Source organism: Sarcophilus harrisii, chromosome 5, assembly GCF_902635505.1.
Source record: "Sarcophilus harrisii chromosome 5, mSarHar1.11, whole genome shotgun sequence".
NCBI classification, from domain to species: Eukaryota; Metazoa; Chordata; class Mammalia; order Dasyuromorphia; family Dasyuridae; genus Sarcophilus; species Sarcophilus harrisii.
Window position 1 is genome coordinate 69,336,950 of NC_045430.1, and position 12,383 is coordinate 69,349,332.

At 35.4% G+C, this 12,383-nt stretch overlaps 1 protein-coding gene across 3 annotated transcripts in view; it reads right to left on the bottom strand.

Moving 5' to 3' along the window:
* FRS2 (fibroblast growth factor receptor substrate 2) overlaps nucleotides 1-12,383 on the bottom strand; it is a 104,136-nt gene that overhangs the window by 21,105 nt on the left and 70,648 nt on the right. The window lies entirely within an intron of this gene.

The window sequence follows — 12,383 nt, forward strand, 5'->3', positions numbered from 1 at the left end:
TCAAGGACCTTGAGACTTTAGATGTTAAGTTACTACAAATTAAACAAAATTAATAAATAATCAATATAAATTGTACTTGCCTGGACACAATTCCCAATATTAAATGTAAACAAAAACTTTGAGAACCACTGGACTAGATGATTTCTTAAGAGTTACTTTTACTAGTTTAGGTTCCAACAACTCTGGCATAGGCTATTTTGATAGTGTCCTTAATTTATTTTACAGTTACTACCCTTTCTCTTATCCAATCTTTCACAACTATCAAAATGATATTTCTAAAAGTATTAGACACTGCTTCTAACATATTCATTCTGCCCAGCAGAAAAGGTCTCCCATTTCATTGAAAAAGTAAAGGTCATCCATTGCAAGCTCTTCCATCTTCCTTATTCTACATCTCAAATGCTCTTCCACCATATGGTTCTCCAATTCCCTGTCCAATGAAAAAAAGTTTTTTCCAATTGCCAAATGGAAGTCCAGCATTTCCATAAGTAGTTCATAAGACCTTGACCTCAGATTTTCCCAACTTCTCAAGGAATACATGCCTTTTTTCCCTCTTGCTCATTTTAATTTATCACAGTTCCTTCCCATCACCCATCCTTAAAAAAAAATTTAATTTACCAACACATTTAAAAAACAACAAACTCCTCAGTTTAACACCTTGTATCATTCCTCTCTTTCAAAATCAAATAATTCTCATTTGCTATTTGGCTTTTCCCCTTTTCAATGTTTTTAATTCTTTGCATTATGGGTCTTTACCCATCTACGTGACTCTCCAGCTATCAACATTCTTCTAATTACTAAACCCAAATTCTTTTTTCATCCCTCAAACTTCTGAAGTTATTTTGTGACTTTTTTTGTTTGTTGTTGTTTTTAATGAAGTAACTGGGGTTAAGTCATTTGCGCAAATTTATAACTATTAAGTGTTAAATATCTGAGGCCAAATTTGAACTCAGGTCCTGACATCAGTCATATAGTAGGCCCTATTTAAATGCTTATTCTCTTCCCCTTTCCCTATGTCTTCTCATGGTACCCTCTCAAAGTTATCTTCTGATCTATATTAGATGACTACCAAATCTATCAAGCTGTAATCTGTCTCATTTCTAGTCACACAGCAACCCTTTAGTTTAGCACCTCATTACCTTTCCTATGGGCTATTGCAATGGCCTTCTAATTGATATCTCAGACAGTATTCTATCTTCTTCATAGCTACTAAAGTTACTTTCCTGGAAGCACAGTATGGCCATGCACTCCCATAGTGAATAAATTTCACTGGTTCTCTATTACTTCTAGGATCAAATAGAAATCTCTTTTCATAGCACTTAAAACACTCCACAATTGGGTTCTGGATTACCTTTCTATGATTATTAACTCTTTACAAATCCAATAGTCCAGGCAAATTGGCCTTGCTGTTCCTCATAAATGATATTCTATCTTCTGCTTATGGAACTTTACATAGATTGTATCTAATTTTTTAATGCACTTCTTTGAAGTTTAGGATTTCAATCTTCCTGAAAATCTCAATTCAAATATCACCACCTTCCTAAAGCCTCACTAAATGCTACTGTCTCTTCCCATCAAAAAAAGAGTATTTATTTTGTATATGCTTATATGTGTCTATTTGTTTATTTGTCTTCCTTTATATAATCCTTGAAAGCAGATATTGTTCCATTTTTGTCTTCATATCTCCATTTCTTATATCACAGTAATATTATATTCATATACTGCATTCATATTCATCAAATTCATATACAATTCATTATTCAACCATTTTCCAAGTGATGGGCACTCCCTTAGTTTCTAGTATTTTGTCACCATAAAAAGAGATTTTTCAAAAGAGATTGTTTTTGTATATATAGATTCTTTTCCCCTTTCTTTGATTTTTGTGGGGTAGAGTTTAGGAGCAGTATGGCTGGATCAAAGGATATGCAGTTTAGTAATTGTTTTCGGTAGTTACAAAGTACTTTCTGGAATGGTTGGACCAACACATCATTAATGGCATTCATTTTGACCACAACCTCTACAATGTCGGTTTTTTCTTTCTTCTTTTGGTCACTTTTGTTAATCTGATAAGAATGAGGAAGAAACTCAGAACTAATTTAATCTGACTTTGTCTAAATATTAGTAATTTGAAGCATAAGTTTTAATATGGTTTTGGACAGCTTGGACTTCTTCCCTTGAGCCTCTTCCTATCCTCTATTTCATAATCAATTGGGTAACAGCAATCACTCTTCTAAATTTGAATCATCTCCTTATGTTATATTAAAAACTAGACCTTTATTAAGTCAAATCAACAAGTATTTGCTAAGTGCTAAGGCTACAATATGTAAAAGCAAAAACCATCTCTGTCCTCAAGGAGCTCATATTCTAGTGAGGGAAAAATCTGTTCACAAGTTACAATCTGGACAAATTCAAGTTTTCTTGCTCATTTCTTTTTATTATATCAATTTTAAAACTTATAACTGTAGTTTCCCTGCTCATTTATTTTAAACACAACTATTTTTAATGTTGCATTGTCTGAAATCATGTTTGGTAGCTCTACATTTTTTGAGTTTTCCTGATGTATAACATTTTATTTCTACCTCTTACTGTAACTGTGTAAATCTTAAAATTCTGAAGTATGTTTATTATAAATAATATACTATTATCCGGATTTTGCTTTCTAACCTATTCTGCTTCCACATTAAGGGAAAATTCAGCACATTCATGCTAACAGTTATGAGTGTTTATTTTCCTCCATACTGTTCTTTAGTATTTTTCCCTTTCTTTGCTCATTATTATAAATTATGTTGCTGGGGCACCTAGGTGTCGCAGTGGATAGATCACCAGTCCTGAAGTCAAGTCGACCTGAGTTCAAATCTGGTCTCAGACATTTAACACTTCTCAGCTGTGTGACCCTGGGCAAGTCACTTAACTTCAATTGCCTCAGCCAAAGGGGGGGGGGGGGGGGGGGGGGGGGGGGAAATACACACACACACACTAACGTAAGCTAATATATTAGATTGTACATACTGTTACAAGTGGATATAATAAAAATGATAATCACAATGATTAGCATTTATTTAGTACTTTATGGTTTGCAAAATACTTTTCGAACATTTTCTCATTTTATCCTCATAGCAATCTAGGGAAATAATTTGAAGTCAGGTCCTCTGACTCCAAGTCCAGAGTTATTTTCATTGTTCAATTGCTTCTGAAAGAAATTTCTCATTATAAAATACCCCTCTGTTACGTGACCTCAGGCAACTTTTCTATACCTCAGTAAGATGACAGATAATTGTTGCCTTGCTTATTTCACAAGGTTTGTAAAGATAAAATAATTCATTTGAATTTTCCTTAAAAACAGAAATAACAATGTTATTATTGTAGGAACTAAATAACATTACTGAAGGAATAAAATGAACAAAGCTGAATTTCAATCTTCACCCTTCCTAACTGCATAAACCTTGGACAACTCATTTCACCGTCCTGACTCCCAGTTCTTCACTGGATTTAACCCTATGTCTCTCATAAATGAAAAGCTTACATGCCCCAACTCAAAGGAAAATTCCAAATTCCTTTAAGATCTTGCATTTTGTTCAAAAAACACCTCAGCTCAAATATATGTTGTATACTTTGACATACATGGTGACCCCTGTTATGACCAGCGATATAACAGAGTTTCACTATACTATTGATAAAAAATGAACTGGAAGTGACCTTTCTTCTTACTTAGTAAAAACTGAGGCACAAGGAAGGTAAGAGCCTTGCCCAGGTCATAAGGATTAGGATAAAGACCACATCTATGACTTCACTGGTACACAGAATTCTTCCTCAAGTAGGCTGGAATCTTTTTGGCAAGTTTTAATCTTAAGAGCTGTCTGGAGTTCTCAAAGATTCTCTTCCTTGCCTAAGGTCACAAAGCCATGGGTCAGAGGCAGGATTTGAACCCAGGTGTTCATATTCAAAATTTCAATTCAATAAAAACATTAACCATTTATATTTATCTGTGCTAACAGCTGGAGATACAAATATGAAAAATAAAGACAGTCTTTGTTGTCAAGGAACGTAAAATCTAATGGAGGAAGGCAAAACAGAAAAGGAAGCTGAAAAGCTATGGAAGGGAAGGTTCCCCAGCACAAAAGCCTGATAACGGTAGAGTCAAATCTAAGGAGTGCAGCTAGTAGGAGTTTGAGAATTTTTTTGCTCCATGAGAGGGACAGAGACTACTGAAGTCACGGATGGGAGTCCCAAAGCTCATGTAGTTTCCAAGGTGATACATTTCCTGTTGACAAACTTTTCCTAAGAGATGGCAATGGTGGAGTCCCTGGAAGGATAGGGGTCCTGGCTCTAAAGTCAGTCTCTTATCCACCATGCACATGCTATTCCTCATACAGGAAATACAAGCTGTAAGTAACAGAGTTGGGATTTCAATCAAGCCCTCTTGATTCTAAATCCAGTATTCTTCCATCTCAAATTATTCTAATAGCAATACTCTGGCATACCCTTTGATCCAACAGTGTTTCTACTGGGCTTATACCCCAAAGAGATACTAAAGGAGGGAAAGGGACCTGTATGTGCCAAAATGTTTGTGGCAGCCCTGTTTGTAGTGGCTACAAGCTGGAAAATAAATGGATGCCTATCAATTGGAGAATGGTTGAGTAAATTGTGGTATATGAATGTTATGGAATATTATTATTCTGTAAAAAATGACCAGTAGGATGAATACAGAGAGAATTGACGAGACTTACATGAACCGATACTGAATGAAATGAGCAGAACCAGGAGATCATTATATACCTCAACAACGATACTGTATGAGGATGTATTCTGATGGAAGTGGATTTCTTTGACAAAGAGAAGATTTAACTCAGTTTCAATTAATCAAGGATGGACAGAAGCAGCTACACCCAAAGAAAGAACACTAGGAAATGAATGTAAACTGCTTGCATTTTTGTTTTTCCTCCTGGGTTATTTTTACCTTCTGAATCCAATTCTTCCTGGGCAACAAAAGAACTGTTCGGTTCATATATTGTATCTAAGATATACTGTAACCTTTTTAACATGTATAGGACTGCTTGCCATCTGGGGGAGGGGGTGGAGGGAGAGAGGGGAAAAATTGGAACAGAAGTGAGTACAAGGGATAATGTTGTAAAAAATTACCCTGGCATGGGTTCTGGCAATAAAAAGTTATTTAAAAAAAATAGCAATACTCTGAGAATGACTATCTTTGGAAGTAAAGCATTGCATTTACTCTCCAATGTGGGTGATTTGTTAAGATCAATCTTGTTAAGCAACTTGCCCTTTAAATTCTAGACTTCCTGACTCAAGACCCCAGGGTTCTAATCCACTGTCCCATCAGTTACTTCCATTAGAATTTAAATTCTTTGAGGGCAGGTACCCTCCTTCTTTCTGTTATCACTTTGTACTCACAACACAATAAATGCTTAATAAATGCCTTTTGACTTGACTTTGACTTTCTCACTTCTTGTTTTTCAACGTCTGTTTTGCTTTCCTTTTCCCCTCCTCCCTCTTTGCCATGCTAGGCTTTTCCATGGCAAATATCACATTAGTTACCCTCACAGGTACAGTTCTGGATTAACAGGAATTGTTCAGTCATTTTCAATCATGTCTGACTTTTTATAATCCCATTGGGAGTTTTCTTGGCAAAGAGACTTCTTTAGATCATTTTTACAAGATGATTGAAGCAAACAGGGTTAAGTGACTTGCCCAGGTCAGTGTTTGAGGCCAGATTTGAACTCTGAAAGAAGAGTTTTCCTGACTCCAGGCCTGGTATCTGCCACCTACCTGCTCTGAATTAACAGGACGCTTGAATTACAAACCACAAGGAAAGGTATTAGCCTCTATTCAAAGCATAAACACATTTAAATGGCACATATAAATTTACAAAGGTTTACAGAGCACACTTCTTATCTCAAAATATCCCACGTACACAGGACAAGTATTGATATTACTCCTCAACTTTACAGTATTGAGGCTCAAAGGTTAAAGGACTTGCCTTAAGGTCACACAGCTTGTCTCTAGCACTTTGTGTTAGAAACAAGAGATGAATACAGGTATGGCTCCAAGTCCCCATACAATACCAAAATTCACTCAGGCAAGAGTTATTCTGTATCATGATTCTGTACCAATAATTTTGATGCTTTGCTGTTTATTTTCTAGTTATTTCATCAAAGATTAAGAGGAAAAGACAACAAATTTAAAATTATGCATGTAATTACTCCAATCAATCAATTTATTATGGACTACTTTGTACCAGGCAGCTGAAGTAAGTGATAGAGATAGAGAAAAAGTTAAAGAGTCTCTGCCTTCAAAGAAGCATACCCTTCCAATAGGGAAAACCACATGTAATATAAACAAAATCAAAAATTACATACAAAATCAAGTTTTCAGAGAGTACATCTGAGAGTAACAGGAAAAACTAAACACAGAATGTATTCTAAGTTGCTACTTGATAGAAATTCTTGGAAAAAATAACTGGAAATGGTGACTGTAAATATGAATACTAGTTAAGCTATAGTACAGAACTTAGTAAACTGAACTGTGTTATTAAAACTGATATAAAAACATGGCATCTAAAATGACAAGCAATTTAAGAAACAAAAAGAAAATAGATAATAAAAGATTTAGAGGTGATTTTCTATACTGATAGTCCAGGCTAAATCTGACATAGGTCAGTCCTACAGTTAGTTGCACTTATTTGAAATACATGAATTGCCTGTAATTTTCAGTCAAAATAGAAAGTGAACTTAACTTACTGTAGAAAGGTGACATTTTGGCAATTAAAAATGAAGCTGCTTTGAAGAAATGAGGAGACTGAAAGCAATACCAGTGTTTGTGAGAGTGAGGAAAACTCAAATTTTAACAATGGCATAGGAAAGGGTATTTATTAAAGATACAACACCGATTCATGTAGGTACAGTTCTCTTGTCTCCACATATACCACAGTCCCTTTTCTTAATCAGTAGTAAATGTCAATTGTAGCTAATATCTCAGTCACTAATATAGGCAGGCAATGTGTGATCTGTTACCCAGGAGAAGTAGTAGCATCAGGCCTACTGATATATACTCCTGAAATGCAATTTGGTGATATTTATGCATTTTTTGACTCCCAACAACAGAATCCAGGATCAAGACGCTCCTCCAAAAACAAAAGAGAAGGGGAGCCACAGGGGTCTAGAGAACTTCTAAATTTAACTTTATGTATTAACAATTTTTAAAATTTTTGATGGAGATGCACTGGCTTTGGCCGACAGGTTTCATACCTGCCTGAAGGGCAGTTTCCAGTGCAAGCAGCTCCACTATCTTTAGATAATCGCCAGGTGATGTGAAGAGATCCAGAAAGTGGTGAATGGAAGGGACCAGATAGATTAACTGCTTGGGGGAGAGGTTTGCTTGTATCTCAACAGATGGAGAAGGAACCCGATGGGTGCCAATGAGCCATATCTGTCTTGTCCATCAGAAAGAGACACAGAAAAGGAGAGGACCCTCGGGGCAAAGGGAAAGACCCAGGAGGCAAGGGGTGGTTCCATTGCTGACTGTGCCCACCACTGAAAGAGCCTGGCAGTTAACCCTTTGTGTACTCAAGAACATCAAAAATAATTCTCAATGAGACTGATGCAGGATTTCAAAACCTGCAGGAATCATTGGATTCCCCGACACATGAAATGATGGACAATAGATTGCTTTTGGACTATCTCTTGGCTGCTGAAGTAGGTGTATGTGTGGTTGTGAATTGATAGTTATTTTTTAAACCTTAGTTCTGGGACTCATGGAAATCTTTATAGTATTTTGTTTATTCATATTGTTATGTTACTACTTGCTTGTATGATATTACAACTTGCCTGTGTGATTTCTCCCATGGTAACGGATTTAACAACTGGCATATACCTGCTTCAATTAAAACAAAAGAACGAGATGTAGAGGGTCACAGTCAGTGGGGAGCTCTGAGTAAGATATAAGACCCTTCAGACCAGAGGGAATCTGCTGACAATGTCTGGTTCAGCTTCCCATCTCCTCTAAGGACTCTTGGCCTTCCTGAGAAGTCAAGGGGCGGTGACAACCTGTGTTGAGATTGAAGCAGAGTGATAGCAGGTGGAAGAGTAATACCAAGTGGCAAACTATGTACAATGGCAAGTTGTTTATGTGGTCCCACATGCTCAGTGTTGTTTTTGTAACATTATATAAAAGGGAAAGTCCTTGAAATAGACTCTATTTTTCCACTTTCCTCAGGAATCCCACCTCATCACTTCTCCACTAGGATGGTATATTTTAATCACCCCGGTGTAGGGGGTCTAGAAAGCAACAGTACGTTATGTTACCCCAACTTGGGGGCTCTAGAAAGCAGAACACAACAGTCAATCATAAGTATCCATTGATGATTCTTTTCTTTGGAGATAAAGCTAGAAATAACAAGATCTGAAAATCGAACAGATACATAGAGTAAAAGTAAAAAGTACGGGAAGGCACCAAAGTTAAAAACTTGAGAGACTACAGAATGGTAGTATCTATAACAATAATAAGGATCTTTGGAATAAGGAAAGATTTAGAGAGGAAAAGAAGAGTTCCATTTTGGACATTGTATTTGAGATATATACAGTATAACCAGTTCAAAATAGTAATATAGACAAATAGCAATATGGGACTAGAATTCAGAAGAAAAACTAAGGCTAGATAAATAAATGTAGGTCTGGAGATCTTTTGCAAAGAGATGATAATTAAGTTCATGGGAAATGATGAGATAATCAAGGGAGATAGAAATCAGAAAATGAAACTGAAGAGAAGTGGTCAGAGAGGAAAACCAAGAGAGCAACATTACAAATATCCCATAGAAGAGAGGGATCAATGAGAGAGAAAAGGATTTGGGGGAGTAAGTCAAGAAGGGTAAATAAAAACTGAGGAAATATTTGGCAGCTAGGTGTCATATGGATACAGTGTTACATCTGGAATTAGGAAGATTCTTCTTCCTGAGTTCAAATCTGGCTTCAGATATTAGCTGTGTGATCCTAGTTAAGTCATTTAATCCTGTTTGCTTCAATTCCCTCATCTGTAAAATGAACTGAAAAAAAAAAATGACAAATCACTCCAGTATCACTGCCAAGAAAACCCCAAATGGGTCACAAAGAGTCATATATGACTGAAGCGAATGAATTTTGGCAATAGAGTTCATTAATAACTGTAGAGGGAGAAGTTGTGACTAAATGATGGGATTGAGAATAAATGATGGGATTGGAAGCAAGAACACAGTGGATCTAGAAAAGGGTGAGGAATTATAATGGACTAATAAAATTATTACCTGTTCAATTAATATAGTGTAATTTACAAACTGTCACATTTTGCACTTACATTGATATGTGAGTATCTATGTGTATAAAGTCAATTCTTATCATTCACGGTAATTATGTTCTATAAAGTTACCACAAACACAGCAAATACTGAACTAGAGTTGGGTTCTTATGAGTGGCTAGTTAAATTTAGTTTAGAATTTTCCAGAGCAGTCTCACACATGAGGATTGGATTTTCTTCTACCCCCTCCTCACCCCTCCATACAGCATTGTTGATTCATTAACACTGAATTCAAGGCCAATAGCACTATAACTCATGCCTGAAAGAAACTTATCTGGCACATGTATTTTCTCTCTTCTTCTGCTTAGAACACCAGACAGCACAATTTTAAACAGAGAAATCACTAACAAAAAACAAAAATATACAAACATAGCACTAAATGAGCCATGAATAGGATACTTGTTTACAGTATGAGTTGAAATAAGAAGCCAGTGTTATTTTGCTCATCGTATCCAACAATTCAAATTTTCCATCACTCCATGCATGTTCATGAATAGCCATGAAAGCATGGTAAGTTTTTATTTGGGGGTTAACAAATAAATTTTAGCGAATGGATGAATTTGCAAAAATGAAGATTGATTGCATTAGTAAAAGAAAGCTACACTTGCTCTGGAAATGACATTTAAAAAACTATTAGAGTTAAAAAAATAATAAAATAATGATGTTGAAATACTTTTTGATCACAAAGCCTAATTCTTAGTTTCTTAGTTTTTTTAAAAACCTACCAAATTTAATTACTCTATGGTAAAAGATAATAATTTGCTTTAATAAGACCCTATTGAATTTTGAAAACTATCAATTCTTAAATAAAGGGTATCTACTCCTGTCTAGACTGGATATCAAGAGAATTCACATATCTCAAATAAAATTTAACAAACACCAAAAAAATTACTGAGCTGCTTCTGGTATTATTACAGACAATACACGATCCCTGATTGTATGGAAGTCAACACTCTAATAAAGGATCTATGTCAGGGATGCAAACATTTAAAAAAAAAGAAAAGAAAAAGCAGCAAAAGAGCGCTAGAGTATGGTAGAAGGGCACTGCTATTTGAGGTCTCCTACAAAATTAATTTGCAACCTCAGAGGAGTAGGAAATGACTTCATTATGGAATAGTAAGAATTCATACACAAAAATTAAGTGAATTATAATCATCTAGAAATCCCTAATATACTTGGGAGGTGGAAAAAAGCTGGATAGTTAGGAAACAACAAGGTTTTATAAGAGAGCAATTAGTGCTCATAGTGCTCACAAATAATACAATGCTGACTCCCAATAAACTAAGCATACAAGCACTATCTGAAGCTATGAAATGTGAAACCATAAACTAAGGGTTTGTTGTATAAATCTAACTATAATTCAATGAATCAACAATTATCTATTAAGCTTAACTACAGTGTCTCAAAAGTGTAAGAGCTAAAATATAGTAGTAGTGCTTATTCCCTTCTCCTTCAAAGATTTTTGAAACACACTATATGACTAGTACTGAACTATGACAGACGGGATATAAGCCATGTATGCTTCCTGCCTTCAAGGAATTTCAAATCTAGTTTGAAAGACAAGGTTCTAAGATACTCTAAATAAGAGAAAAATGTAAGACATTATATAATTTAATAATCTGTAGGTATAGATTACAAATATTATGGCTCAAAGATAGAAAAAACATACAGATCTTAAGCAAGATTTTAAACAGAAACAAGATCAAAAGGGAAGTACAAAGCTGGGGGAAAAATCTTTACAACCAGTATACAACCAATAAAGGTCTCATTTCTAAAATATATGAAGAACTGTGCCAAATTTATAAGAACACAAGTCATTGACCAATTGATAAATGGTTAAATGATATGAAGAGATAATTTTCAGATGATGACATTAAACCATCTATGTTCATATGAAAAAATGTGCAAATTAAAACAATTCTGAGATACCAACTCACAGTTCTCAGATTGGCTAGGGTAACAGGAAAAAATAATGATAAATGTTAGAAGAGATGTGGGAAAACTGGGACCTTAATGTATTGTTGGTAGAGTTGTGAAATGATCCAACCAATCTGGAGAGCAATCTGGAACTATATCGCCTTATATTTAAGGGCTATAAAACTGTGCATACCCTTTGGCCCAGAAGTCCCATTAATGGGTCTGTATCCCAAGGAAATCATAAAGGAGAGAAAAAAACTCATACGTGCAACAATGTTTGTAGGAGCTTCCCCCCCCCCCCCCTTTTTTCTTTTTGTTGAGGCAACTGGGGTTAAGTGACTTGCCCAGGGTCACACAGTGAGGAAGTGTTAAGTATTTGAGACCACATTTGAACTCAAGTCCTCCTGACTTCAGGGCTGGTACTCTATCCACTTCACCATCTAGCTGCCCTGTAGCAGCTCTTTTTGTGGTGGCAAAGAACTGCAAAAGTAATGGATGCCCATCAATTGGGAAATGGCTGAAGAAGTTGTGGAATATAAAGGTAATGCAATATTATTGTTTTATAAAAATTGATTAACAAGCTGATTACAGAAAGACCTGGAAAGATTTATATGAACTGATGCTGAGCAAAACAAGCAGAACCAGGAATACATTATACACAATAACAGCAAGAATGTGCAATGATCAACTATGAAAGACTTGGTTCTTCTCATTAGTTCAGTGATCCAAGGCAATCCCAGTAGACTTTGAACAGCAAATACTATCTGTATCCAGAAAAAGAACTAAGGAAACTGAATGTGCTGTGTTCACTTCTTTTTTTCTGTTTCTTTATCTCTCTCATGGTTTTTCACTTTTGCTCTGATTTTTCTCTCCCAACATGATTCATAAAGCAATGTGTATTAAAAAAATTTTTTAATAAAAAAAAAAAGGCAGGTAGAAAAGGGCATTTCAAACTGAAGAAACAGAATGAGCAAATCACAGGTAGGAATGTAGACAGTGTATGACCTTCAAACCAAACCAAACCAAAATTAGGACTAGATAGTATTTACAAGTAAATACTATCAATCTTATAAATAATTTCAATATGACATTTACAGAATACAAAAAATGAGGGGAAGGGAATA